Source organism: Oryx dammah, unplaced genomic scaffold (assembly GCF_014754425.2).
Source record: "Oryx dammah isolate SB20612 unplaced genomic scaffold, SCBI_Odam_1.1 HiC_scaffold_2, whole genome shotgun sequence".
Classification (NCBI taxonomy): Eukaryota; Metazoa; Chordata; class Mammalia; order Artiodactyla; family Bovidae; genus Oryx; species Oryx dammah.
In genome coordinates this window covers 18,078,819-18,092,168 of record NW_024070186.1, presented here as the reverse complement: position 1 = coordinate 18,092,168, position 13,350 = coordinate 18,078,819, and positions in this window count along the sequence as shown.

Below are 13,350 nucleotides of genomic sequence, written 5' to 3'. Positions count from 1 at the left end.
GATTGAGTGCCAGCATCCTCTTCCTCCTCTGTGTCCTACCAGAGCCCAGGTTTCCAAAAAAGCAGAAAGACACCACAGAAAAAGGCTTTTGCACAGGACTAACTAATATTTTGGATCCCATGGACCACCAGGCTCCTCTGTTTCTGGGATTTCCCAGGCACGAATACTGGAGTGGGTTGTCATTTCCTTCTCCAGATCTTCCTGACCCAGGGATTGAACCCACGTCTCTGCGTCTCCTGCATTCGCAGGTGGATTCTTTACCGCTGAGCAACCAGGAAAGCTCATCTAAACCCAAGTGTAAACCCTGACTCTGGCACATGCTAGTTGATGATAGACAAGCTACTTCTCTGATCTGCACTTTTCTCAATCATAAAAATGAGGAAATGCTTACCTTAGAGAAATGTTACGAGCATTCAATACATCTGGAATACCAGGAGCTCGGCTCATTGTAGACAGTTAAAGCAGGTCTTTCTCCTACTGGCTGATGACAGAGAAACCCAAAAGACAGACAGACAACCAACCAGCTTTCCTGAGGGTCCAAACGCCCCTTTGGGGATCTTTCTAGCCTGAAGACCGCTCCCCTCCAAACCCAGTCCACGTCCCCAGAGCGATTCCTGCCTGCCTGCCTGCTTTCTGAAATCCTGGAAATGTTCTGTATTTCCACCATGCATAAACCACGTGGAGCCACTGAGCCCGGGGGATGTGACCAGAGCAACGGAGGAACTGAACTCTCCACTCCCTTCATTTCACAGTAAATAGCCACATATGACCAGTGGCTTCTGTGCAGAACACTGAGTCTTTACAAGCTCCAAGAGACCCACTTAGTTGCTGGAATGGTCAGATGAACTTCAAGTAAGGACACCCCAGCATTGATTAAGCATCTCTTCCATCTGACGTCTGCATGAATTGCTGGATTCCAGGACTGGGATTACAAACATCAGATAAATATTTATTTTTGCACTTCCATAAAGCAAGCCATCCTGATTGGACATAAAACCCAAGCCCTAGTGGAGCCGTTTTGATTCATGGGATAATTCTGTCTAAAATATGTTTTGTTTCTCTCGTCATTGTTTCATACCCCCACATGTCCACCACACATTTGCACACATGTGCATGCAAAACCTAACACGCTTAGCACTTTGATATCCCAGCCTCTTTCTCCATCTGCTGTTCAGCTGGTGGCCAAGGCTGTTGAAAGGGCAGGGAGCGGGGGTCCTGAAAGCTCCAACTGGGCTCCCCAAGAAAAGCTAGGGAGGGTGTGTTTGCTCTGCCTCCTCCTTCAACCCCAGCACCTGTACCACCTTCCAAGACTGGCCTGGGGTAGAAGGTGCTTCCTGGGAATCAGAGTAACAATAAATAGATTTCTAACTTATTTCCATTGTCATCAAAGAAAATGCTATATTTGATGCTGTTTAGTTACTAAGTCGTGTCTTTGTGACCCCATGGACTGTAGCCCACCAGAATCCTCTGTCCATGGTATTTCCCAGGCATGACTGCTGGAGTGGGTTGCCATTTCCTTCTCCCCTTCCTGACCCAGTTATTGAACCTGTGTCTCCTGCTTGACAGGCTTTACCACTGAGTCATCTGGGAAGCCCATGATAGTAATCATTTACTTTGTAAACATACCCTGTACATTTGAAAACAAAGAGTATTCTGCTGTTGTTGGATGAAGGGTTCTACAGGTGTCAGTTAGGTCAAATTTTTTGAGAGTGCTCTTCACGTTTTCTATTCTTGCTGATTTTATGCCTACTTGTTCTATTACTGAGAGAAGAGTATTAAAATGTTCAACTCTAATTATTGGTATTTCTATCTCTCATTTCAGTTCTGTCAGTTTTTACTTTATGTATTTTGGAGCTCTCTTTTAGGTACAAATAGATTAATAATATTTCATTTATTCCTGTTGCATGACACTTTCATCATTATGGAGTAGTCCTCTTTGTCTCTAGTAATATACATTTTCTTAAAGACTTTTATCTGGCGTTAATAAAAATCACTCATCTTCCTTATGATTATTGTTTTTACATTTGCATCAGGTACATTTTGTCATCCCCTTACTTCAACCTTTTGGTGTCTTTGAAATTACAGTGATTTTTTTGCAGACAACATATCTCTCTTTGTCCCAGTTTAACAATTTCTGTCTTTTGCCTGGAATTTTTAGTTCGTTCCCATGGTAATGTCTGCCTTTTGCTATTTTTTTTTTTTTTCCTATTTGTCTCCTCTTTCTCTCTCTCTCCTTTATGTATTTATTTGGCTGTGCTAGGTTTTAGTTGTGGCTCGTGGGATCTTTGATCTTTGTTTCAGCATGCAGGTTCTTTAGTTTCGGCATGTGGGCTCCAGTTCTCCAACCAGGGATCAAACTTGGGTTCCCTGCATTGGGAGCATGGACCCTCAGCCAGTGAACCGCTGGGGAAGTCCCTTCTCTCTCTTTTTAATGCCTGCTACTGTTGCACTATTAAGTTAGACAAATATGTGTTCGTATTCTGTTTTAATTCTTATACTGACTTTTTAGCTGTATTTCTTTGCATTGTTTTGTATTTTATGTAACTTTTACAGTATACATTTTTTTATTATCACAATCTATTTCAAGTTAATAGTGACTTACTTCAAATACAATACATATAGAAATTTTACATTTTTGTAGCTCCATTCCTTTTGTGATGTTTCTGTGCTATTGAGTGTATATATATATGTGTGTGTGTGTGTGTGGTTGTGTGTCTTTATCTGTTAAAGCCCAACAAAGTGAAATTAGAGTTTTTGCTATAGATATTTCTTATTTTAAAGTGAGAGGAAAAAAAGAAACATTTTACATATACATATATTCTCCACATTTCCATTTTGAGTATTCTGTCTTTCTCATATCTATGTTACTATCCAGGTTACCAGCTGATATTTCTCTTTAGCAGTTCTTTTAGCACAGGTCTGCTAGCAACAAATTCTCTCAGTTTTAATTTTAAAGTTTTTCTCTCTCTCTCTCTTAATCTAGAAATGACTTTTTCTTTTTTGTCTTCAGTCTTGAAAGATAGTTTTGTTGGTTAGAGCTTTTTATTTTCTTTTAGCACTTTGAAAATGTCATTAAATGGAATAGGAAACCACTGAAAAGAATAGGGAACCACTGTTCTTTCACTGAAAATGCAGTAAATCCACAAAGTATCTTAGGCTGTCAGTGTCTTTTGGCTTTTATTATTTCTATGAAAAATTAACAATAAATCATTGTTGTTCCCCGTGTATGAAATTACTTTTTTACTTCTGGCTTTTGGCAGTTTGATCATGAAGTGTTTTCTTTTTGTTCTTTGGATCATATCATTCTGTCCAATTCAGGGATTCTTCCTTCTCACATTTCACATAAACTCATGCCATGAATTTTTCACTTGTTTAAGGGCTTCCCAGGAGGCACTAGTGGTAAAGAACCTGTATGCCAGCGCAGAAGACACAAGAGATGAGGGTTTGATCCCTTGGTCAGGAAGATTCCTTGGAAGTGGGCATGGCAACCCACTCCAGTATTCTTGCCTGGAGAATCCCATGGACAGAGGAACCTGGCAGGCTACAGTCCATAGGGTCACAAAGAGTCAGACTTGACCAAAGCAACTTAGCACAGTGCACAGTGAATTTTTAAGTTCTAGAATTTCCATCTTCTTCTTTTTTCCATTTCTCTATTGAGATTCCTCATTTGTTTATTCACTGTTAGCACAGTTTGAATATGTTGAATATATTTTTAATAGCTTCCTTGAACTCTTTATCTGCTAGACGTACTGTCCGAGCTGACTCAGAGTCAGTTTCGATTATTTCCCTCCTTCCTTCTCTCCCTGGGGATGCAAACAATTTTACTGTTTCTATGCACTTCTACTGTGTCTTTATTTAAGACCAGACATCATAGGCAATATGTCGCAGCAATTCTGGATTCTGTTTCACTATTCTGAGGGTTCTTCGTTTTAGCTGACAAGCAACTTGCCTGGATTCAACCTGCAAGTCTATCTCACTTTCAATGGACAGTCACTGATAACTCTGCTCATTTCTCTTTTTGAAGGGAGGAGGGCTCTGATTCTTAGGGGTTTCCCTTTCACCTGCATAATTTTCTAGCCAGGCAATGATTTAGTCAGAGATTATGCTCGGACACCTCAAGCCAGTAAGTCGCCCACTCTCTGATACCTAAGCTGTGTGTGGACTGAGGGATGCTCTCAAAAGTGCAGTAAATTCTCACATCTCTCAGGCTTTCAATTTTTGCCAGAACCCCTGAGTTTCCTGAGTACCTACGTAGTTGAGCAGTCAACCAGGGACCCGTAGAAAGATTTCTATCTGTTCTTCCTTGGATCTCTCACTCCCAAATGTCACCCTTAAATTTCTAGCTGCTCTGTCAACTTCCTGAATCAAATCTGCCAAACTCAGCTGACAAAAGTTGCAAGTTTTCACCACCCAAGTTGGGTGAGCTGGGAAAGCCTCCAGAAAAGAAGGCCACAGACTTACCATTCTTACTCACTGCTGTAGCAATTCTCATGGGTAAATTCTGCTTAACTTATTGCCTATCTTTAATCATTTTCCAGTGACCTGACATGATTGTCTTTAATAATCTTGCCAATTTTGCACTAATTTTCTACAGAGAAAAGTCACTTGATTTTCTTTCACCGTCATTACCAGGAATAGCCCCGAGATTTTATCCTAAATGGAACAGGAAGTTACTAAAAGGACTCAAGCTGCAGAATGATAGAAATCAGCTTTGTATTCTTAAGTGCACATTCTGACTGTTGTATGGGAAATTCACTGGTGGAAGCGAGTTCCAATCAGAATGTATTTAGGGACAAGTCACAGGAAACACAACACATTCAGCTAAAACAATGAAAGTAATTTTGTTGTTATTGTTCAGTCGCTAAGTTGTGTCTAACTCTTTGCGACCCCATGGGCTGTAGCGTGTCAGCTTTCCTGTCCTTCACCATATCCTGGAGTTTGCTCAAATTCATGTCCATTGAGTCGGTGATGCCATCCAACCATCTCATCTTCTCACCTCCTCCTCCTGCCCTTCATCTTGCCCAACATCAGGGTCCGTTCCAATGAGTCATCTCTTTGCATCAGGTGGCCAAAGTATTGGACCTTCAGCATCAGTCCTTTCAATGAATATTCAGGGTTGATTTTTCTTTAGGATAGACTGGTTTGGTCTCCTTGCAGTCCAAGGGATTCTCAAGAGTATTCTCCAGCCCCACAGTTCAGAAGCATCAGTTGTTCGACACTCAAGTCTTCTTTATGGTCCAACTCTCACATCCGTACATGACTACTGGAAAAACCATAGCTTTGACTAGATAGACCTTTGTTGGCAACAAAGTGATTTGTTGGCACATAACCAGAAGTAGGACAATGCAGGTGGAGCCAGATATTCATGATGTCTTTAGAATGGCAGTTCTGTTTCTTTGGGTTGCCCCTCTGGTCTGTCTCAAGCAGTCATGGGAGTGAGGTATGTGTCAGGAGCCTCCAGGTTCATATTTCTCCATTTATATCCAAGAAGAAGGATCGTCTCTTTCCTCAGCCACTGAGCCAGAACACTGGGCTTTTCTCTGGTTGGGTCCATATGCTCACTGCTAGACTAATGTCTGTGACCAAAGAATTCAATGTGCAAAAGGCTCTGACTGATCAGGATTGATCAGACCACATACCTGGGAATTTCTGGATCGCAATAGAAAGGGGGAGGGTTCAGTGGCAGCTGAGGAGGCTCCAGGGTGCCAGAGGGGAGAAGCCCTGGTCCTGTGCTTCATTACCAGCACACTAGTCAGGGTCACAGCAGTGTTGTTGCTGTTGTTCAGCCACAGGCACACAGTGTCTGTCTGTTTGCCACCCCATGGACCACAGCCCACCAGGCTCCTCTGTCCATGAGATTATCTTGGCAGGAATACTGGACCGGGTTGCCATTTCCTTCTCCAGGGGATCTTCCTGACCTGGAGATCAACTCCCCATTACAAAATCCTTCATTACAGGCAGATTCTTTCCCACTGAATCACCAAGCAAGCCCCATTTGTCAGCTTGGGCAGTTATAACAAAACACCACAGACTGGGAGACTTAACAAAAAGTTTATTTTCTCACAGCTCTGGAGACCAGAAGTCCAAGATCAAGGCATCAGCAGGTGCGTTTCTGTGTGACATGTCTACTCAGCTTGTAGATGCCACCTTCTCCCTGTGTTTGTACACAGCATTTCTCTGATCAGCAGGTGCGTTTCTGTGTGACACGTCTCCTCAGCTTGTAGATACCTTTTCCCTGTGTTTGTACACAGCATTTCTCTGAGCTTCCACGGTGGCTTGGATGGTAAGGCATCTGCTTGCAATGCAGGAGACCCAGGTTCAATCCCTGGGTAGGGAAGATCCCCTGGAGAAGGAAATGGCAAGCCACTCCAGTACTCTTGCCTAAATTCCATGGACAGAGGAGCCTGGTGGGCTACAGTCCATGAGATCACAAAGAGTCGGTCACAAAAATCACTGAGTGACTTCACACTCACACTCACTCATGTGGAAAGAGACCTCTAGTGTCTCTTTTTCTTCTCCCAAGGATACCAGTCTTTGTGGGTTAGAGCCCACCTCTATGACCTCATTTAACCTTAGTTATCCTCAGAAACTCAATCTTCAAATCCAGTCACATTGAGGGCTAGGGCTTCAATGTACGAATTCAGGGTTGGTGGAGCGGGGACACAATTCAGTTGATGACATCAGACAAGGAGCAAGGCTTTGGGCCACCACTGCTCTCCTCTGTTCTGGCCAGTATCACTGCAGAAGATTCCACATGCCATGGAGCAACTAAGCCGAGAGTGGCAACTACTAAAGCCATGGGGTCACAAAGAAGGGACATAATAGGGCTTGCATCCACTCTCTCTCTGCCATACAAGGATTCAAGGAGCAGATAGCCATCTGCAAGCCAGAAAAAGAGTCTCACCAGGAACCGAGTCAACCAGCAACATGACCTCAGACTTCCCAGACTCCAGAACTTTAAGAAACAAATGTGTGGGTTTTGCTACCATCCAACCCAGCAATATCACTTCTAGGCATACACCATGAGGAAATCAAAACTGAAAAAGACTCATGTACCCCAATATTCATTGCAGCTCTGTTTACAACATCTATGACATGGAAGCAACCTAGATGTTCAGCAACAGACGAATGGATAAAGAAGCTGTGATACATATATACTCAGTTCAGTTCAGCTCAGTGGCTCAGTCGTGTCCAACTCTTTGCGACCCCATGAATCTCAGCATGCCAGACCTCTCTGTCCATGACCAACTCCCGGAATTTACCCAAACTCATGTCCATCGAGTCGGTGATGCCATCCAGCCATCTCATCCTCTGTCGTCCCCTTCTCCTGCCTCCAATCCCTCCCAGCATCAGGGTCTTTTCCAATGAGTCAACTCTTCACATGAGGTGGCCAAAGTACTGGAGTTTCAGCTTCAGCATCAGTCCTTCCAATGAACACCCAGGACTGATCTCCTATACTACTCAGCCATAAAAATGCACTTGAGTCAATTCATTAGATGAACCCAGAGCCTAGTATACAGAGTGAAGTAAGTCAGAAAGAGAAAAGCAAATATCATATACTAACACATATACATGGGATTTAGAGAGATGGTACTGATGAACCTATCTGCAGGGCAGCAGTGGAGACGCAGATATAGAGAACAGATGTGTGGACAAGGAGGGGTTGGGGGCAGGAAGGAGAGGGTGAGATGAGTGGAGAGAGTATTGGATGCATAAACAGTAACATATGTAAAGAGATAGCCAACGGAAATTTGCTGTGTCACTTAGGGAACTCAGACTGGGGCTCTGTAAGAACCTAGAGTGGGAAAAGGTGGGAGGTGGGAGGGAGGGGACATATGTACACCTATGGCTAATTCATGTTGATATATGGCAGAAATCAAACCACTATTGTAAAGCAATCATCCTTCAATTAAAAATAAATTAAAAAATAAAATAGTGGTTTTTAAACCACTTGGTCTGGGATAATTTGTTGTGCAGTCTGAGCTAAGACACGCCTCAACACTCCTCCTCCTGTCCCACACAAACCCAGTCCTCAGGAGACAGAAGTGTGTTCCCCCTGACAGCTGTCCACCTCTCAGGAGCTTCTTTGGATGGAGACCTCTAAACCCCATGGAGTCCCTTCTCATTACTCATGTTAGTAATCAACTCAGCCCAAACACGGAGTCATGAGTGATGAACCACTGCCCTAGGGGAGGTGTGGGCACATATGCTGTAGATACGCATCTCACACGAATCACAGCCTTTCATCCTTAAGACAACTCATCCAGGCAGATCCTAGCTTCTTTATCTTACAAAAGAGAAAACAAACAAGGTTCAAAAGCTTTAAGTGAGTTGCCTGACACAGCAGAGCTCAGAGAATGGGAGTCAAACCGTGCATGGCATTCTGAGTTCTAAAATGTGAAGGTGTGAGTCGCTCAGTCGTGTCTGAGTCTTTGCGACCCCATGGACTGTAGCCTGCCAGGCTCCTGTGTCCATGGGATTCTCCAGGCAAGAATACTGGAGTGGGTTGCCATTTCCTCTTCCAGAATAAATGTGGAGGACCATAACAAACTGTGGAAAATTATTAAAGAGATGCGAATACCAGACCACCTTACCTGCCTCCTGAGAAATCTGTATGCAGGTCAAGAAACATCAGTTAGAACCGAACACAGAACCACAGACTGGTTCCAAACTGGGAAAGGAGTACATCAAGGCTGTATATTGTCGCCTTGCTTATATGCAGAGTACATCATGAGAAATGCTGGACTGGATGAAGCACAAGCTGGAATCAAGTTTTCCGAGAGAATTATCAATAACCTCAGATGACACCACCCATATGGCATAAAGCAAAGAGAGTGAAAAAGTCGGCTTAAAACTCAACATTCAGAAAACTAAGATCATGGCATCTGGTCCCATCACTTCATGGCAAATAGATGGGGAAACAATGGCAACAGTGACAGATTTTATTTTCTTGAGCTCCATTTCTTGAGTCAGATGGTGACTGCAGCCATGAAATTAAAAGATGTTTGCTCCTTGGGAGAAAAGCTATGAACAACAAAGCATATTAAAAAGCAGAAACATTAACAACAAAGGTCCATCTAGTCAAGGCTATGGTTTTTCCAGTAGCCGTGTATGGATGTGAGAACTGAACCATAAAGAAGGCTGAACGCTGAAGAATTGATGCTTTTGAGCTGTGGTGTTGGAGAAGACTCTTGAGAGTCCCTTGGACTGCAAGGAGATCAAACCAGTCCATCCTAAAGGACATCAATCCTGAATATTCTTTGGAAGGATTGATGCTGAAGCTGAAACTCCAACACTTTGACCACCTGATGCAAAGAACTGAGTCGTTGGAAAAGACCCTGATGCTGGGAAAGAGTGAAGGCAGGGGAGAAGGGGACGACAGAGGACTAGATGGTTGGATGGCATCACTGACTCAACGGACATGAGATTAAGCAAGCTCGGGAGATGATGAAGAACATGCAAGCGTGGCGTGCTGCAGTCCACAGGGTCACAAAGAGTCGGACACGACTGAGGGACTGAAGAACAAGTCATATAAATAGAGAAATATTTTTTTTAAAAAAACACCTAAGCAGAAACTTCCTTGGTGGTTCAGTGGCATCTCCCAAAGGTGGCGGCATCCTGGGACCCCCTCCACCTCTCCATGGACAAGCACAGAAGCCAGCCTGGCTGGGCAGCCCTGAAGGCAGGCTTGGTCTTGGCTGGCCGGCTGGCACACAGCACTAGCAGTCAGGTCTATGGCCTGGCCTAGTGGGTGATGCTGTCTGGATCAGGAGTCGAGGCAGCAGGTGGACGAGCTCTGCGACAGTCCCCCTGGCACTTCAGCAGCACCTGGCTGGGCCCCACCAAGCTTGTTGAAGGAACTGAGTGCCCACCAGACAGACTTCCAAATCCTGCATTGCCTTCCACAGCCCAGTTCAGCTGCCAGGTCTCTGGATGGCCACGAAGCTTGTAGTTTGCCCTTCACTAAACACCTGCAGACATCCTCAGCCTGACTGTCTCTGAGCCACGGCCCACATGGCCTCTAATTCCCTTTCCTCCAGGACTTGAGTCTTGGACCCTTGCTCCGTCGGCCCAGCTGCCAGCCCATGGTTTCCAGACCTGCCCAGCAGGAATTGGGTGCCTACAGAGACTGCTGAGTTCAGATCTTGGAGGAGCATCAGGGGAACTAGGTCCAGGGCTAAGAGGTACGGCGCATGAGAGCCTATGATGGAAACCCGGGGGAAGAACTGAGAGAGATCAAGACTCAACAGCCTGGCCCCATGTCACCCTGGCCTGGCCAAAGGTGCTCCAGCTATGGCCAAGATGGAGCCGTTGAGGCCAGGAACCCGGTTCTTTTGGACCGTTTCCCTCCCAACGAGGCTGAATCCAGTCTCCAGTGGGTGCAAGTTTCCCTGTCTGCTGGTGGTTCCAGCCGTGAGGCCCAGAAGCTTGTATCCCCAGCCTTGGGCAGGGCAGGATGGGCAGGACTAAATCTGCTCCTTAGCAGAGGAAAGTTCTACTCAACTCATCTGTATCGTAAAACAGGCTCTTCCTAGGCCTGCTTCAAGGATATGAAATCGGGGAGGGATGAATTACGAATTACAAGTTTGATTAACATATGCTCTTGTTGTTCAGTTGCTAAGTCCTGTCTGACTCTTTGCAATTCTATGGACTGCAGTGCACCAGGGTCCCCTGTCCTCCACCATCTCCCAGAGCTTGCTCAAACTCATGTCCATTGAGTTGAAAATGACATCCAACCACTTCACCCTCTGTTGGCCCCTTCTGCCCTCAATCTTTCCCAGCATCCGAGTCCTTCCCAAAGAGTCAGCTCCTTCAGATGGCCAAAATACTGGAGCGTCCCCTTCAGCATCAGTCCTTCCAAAGAATATTCAGGGTTGATTTCCCTTAGGATGGACTGGTTTGATCTCCTTGCAGTCCAAGGGACTCTCAAGAGTCTTCTCCAGCACCACACTTAAAAAGCATCAATTCTTCAGGGCTTAGCCTTCTTTATGTAGACACTACTATCTATAAAATAGACAACCAACAAGACCTTACTGTATAGCACAGGGAACTAGCTCAATATCTTATAATAACATATATTAGAAAAGAACCTGGAAAAGAAAGGATATATGTATACATATAACTGAATCACTTTGCTGTACACCTGAAACTAACACAACAGTTGTAAATCACCTACATTTCAATTTAAAAAATAAAGAAAACAAAGCAGGGACTTCCCTGGTGGTCCAGTGGTTAAGAATCCACCTTCCAATGCAGGGGCCTGGGTTCAATCACTGGTGGGGGAACTAAGGTCCTCTACGCTGTGGGCCTTTTCCAGTCCTGTGGCCACTGCTGAGTTTTCCACATTTGCCTACATATTGAGTGCAGCACTTTCACAGCATCATCTTTCAGCATTTGAAATAGCTCCACTGGAATTCCATCACCTCCACTAGCTTTGTTCATAGTGATGATTTCTAAGGCCCACTTGACTTCATATTCCAGGATGTCTGGCTGTAGATGAGTGATCACAGCATCGTGATTATCCAGGTCGTGAAGATCTTTTTTGTACAGTTCTTCTGTGTATTCTTGCCACCTCTTCTTAATATCTTCTGCTTCTGTTAGGTCCAGACCATTTCTGTCCTTTATCGAACCCATCTTTGCATGAAATGTTCCCTTGGTATCTCTAATTTCCTTGAAGAGATCTCTAGTCTTTCCCATTCTGTTGTTTTCCTCTATTTCTTTGCATTGATCGCTGAAGAAGGCTTTCTTACCTCTTCTTGCTATTCTTTGGAACTCTGCATTCAGATGCTTATATCTTTCCTTTTCTCCTTTGCTTTTTGCCTCTCTTCTTTTCACAGCTATTTGTAAGGCCTCCCCAGACAGCCATTTTGCTTTTTTGCATTTCTTTTCCATGGGGATGGAAAAGGTCAGTTTTCATTCCAATCCCAAAGAAAGGCAATGCCAAAGAATGGTCAAACTACCGCACAATTGCACTCATCTCACACGCTAGTAAAGTAATGTTCAAAATTCTCCAAGCCAGGCTTCAACAATATGTGAACCGTGAACTTCCTGATGTTCAAGCTGGTTTTAGAAAAGGCAGAGGAACCAGAGATCCAATTGCCAACATCTGCTGGATCATCGAAAAAGCAACAGAGTTCCAGAAAAACATCTGTTTCTGCTTTATTGCCTATGCCAAAGCCTTTGACTGTGTGGATCACAATAAACTGTGGAAAATTCTGAACGAGATGGGAATACCAGACCACTTGATCAGCCTCTTGAGAAAACTATATGCAGGTCAGGAAGCAACAGTTAGAACTGGACATGGAACAACGGACTGGTTCCAAATAGGAAAAGGAGTACGTCAAGGCTGTATATTGTCACCCTGCTTGTTTAACTTCTATGCAGAGTACATTATGAGAAACGCTGGACTGGAAGAAACACAAGCTGGAATCACGATTGCTGGGAGAAATATCAATAACCTCAGATATGCAGATGACACCACCCTTATGGCAGAAAGTGAAGAAAAACTAAAAAGCTTCTTGATGAAAGTGAAAGAGGAGAGTGAAAAAGTTGGCTCAACATTCAGAAAACTAAGATCATGGCATCTGGTCCCATCACTTCATGGAACAGTGGAAACAGTGTCAGACTTTATTTTTGGGGGGCTCCAAAATCACTGCAGATGGTGACTGCAGCCATGAAATTAAAAGATGCTTACTCCTTGGAAGAAAAGTTATGACCAACATAGATAGCATAGTCAAAAACAGAGACATTACTTTGCCGACTAAGGTCCGTCTAGTCAAGGCTATGGTTTTTCCTGTGGTCATGTATGGATGTGAGAGTTGGACTGTGAAGAAAGCTGAGCACCGAAGAATTGATGCTTTTGAACTGTGGTGTTGGAGAAGACTCTGCAGAGTCCCTTGGACTGCAAGGAGATCCAACCAGTCCATTCTGAAGGAGATCAGCCCTGGGATTTCTTTGGTAGAAATGATGCTAAAGCTGAAACTCCAGTACTTTGGCCACCTCATGCGAAGAGTTGACTCATTGGAAAAGACTCTGATGCTGGGAGGGATTGGGGGCAGGAGGAGAAGGGGACGACAGAGGATGAGATGGCTGGATGGCATCACGGACTTGATGGACGTGAGTCTGAGTGAACTCCGGGAGTTGGTGATGGACAGGGAGGCCTGGCGTGCTGCGATTCATGGGGTCGCAGAGAGTTGGCACGACTGAGCGACTGAACTGATGCTGTGGGCTGTGTCCAAAAATTTAAAAATAAAAAGGAGACGTACATAAGACAAAAGAAGGGGACATGAAGTGACAAATATAACCCTGTCTGGGCAGCGGCAGGTACACTCTGAGGATTTAAGAAGCATT